Raw genomic sequence first — 1,339 nt, forward strand, 5'->3', positions numbered from 1 at the left:
CCATTCCAATGGCTGTATGTAGAACCACTAACGATTTCCCCCTTGTCCTACACATAGTAACACAGTATCATAGAGGATTGGAAATATCCTGTTTTACTGTTTTATCTGTTTTACCCTTTCAATATTGTTTTTCCAGTGGCAATTCAACTACAACATGGTCTTTGATTGGCTTGTTTACCTCATCAACTACAACAAATGCATCGATTGGCCCCGATAATATTGTAAGGTCCAGGCTGATCCGTGTGGCAAAACAGAATGTGAGGTCACGTTGATCAGGATGGTCTCCAGGATGATTGAGTGGTACTAATCAAGCATAGCTGAAACTGGTTAATTTGAAATTCTGGTGGGGGATGTTATTCGGTTATCCTGGTGAATCCCTCTGCTGTTCATGTGCCACCACGTCATTCATGAGCATTCTGGCTCAGTGCCAGTAGGACGTCTGCAGTAATATTTTTAATGGCTCCTTCTTTTCTGATTTCTACTCTCTTCTTGGCTTCATTCACTCTGTGCTCCAATCTTCTTCACTGGTTCCCTCTGTGCCCCTTCTTTTCAATCCACTCTGCCCCCCTCCCCCCTGCTCCCCTTCTCTCCTCTTCTAATCTGCTCTCCTCTCTCCTCTCCTGATTTCCTCTCCTCTCCACAAAACTGGTCTCCACTCCACTCCACCATCACCTTGTGAAATCTGCAGATACAGACATAGACACTATCTCTGCCAATTCATGACAGCATTTTTCAAGAAAGGGCCAATTTTTTATACTGCTAAACATTGTCTCTGTGTATCCTTCCCAAGCATTATCTGAACTGAGATCCTTCTCAACCTAATATTATCAATGGCCCTGTGGGTGTGTGGGCCAATTTCTCCACAGTCCCATGGAAGGTCAATAGCTCCTGCTCATGTGAAGGGAACACTTTCAATTACTTATCAAATATTTCCAATGTGTTTAGAATAGTTGATTAATCAAACGTATCAAGTAACACAAGAAAGAAAATTTTAGTTTTTCTGCAAACACACAGTTAATATCAGTCACAGTGTTTGTCGACGGTGTGGTTATTAGGCAACCTGTTATGGCTGGGTTGCCTACATGGAGGGGAACATCAGTCGTGCATCACACGCAAAGCACATGTTAACCCATCGATATCCCCCTCTAGACACACAATGATGAATCAGGCAATGATGAATCAATTGGTAAAACAGGCAGATATCTCGGTTTATCCCTTTAGATTAGGCACCTGTTTAATCAGAATGTGAATAAGTGGCACGCTCAGCCCAGACCTCATCCTATAATGAGCCTGATACCCCACTTTGTGCTTATAAGGCGTGGTTGCAAAATGGTTATTA

The sequence above is a fragment of the Pollachius pollachius genome (assembly GCF_949987615.1).
Source record: "Pollachius pollachius genome assembly, chromosome: 7".
Taxonomy (NCBI): domain Eukaryota; kingdom Metazoa; phylum Chordata; class Actinopteri; order Gadiformes; family Gadidae; genus Pollachius; species Pollachius pollachius.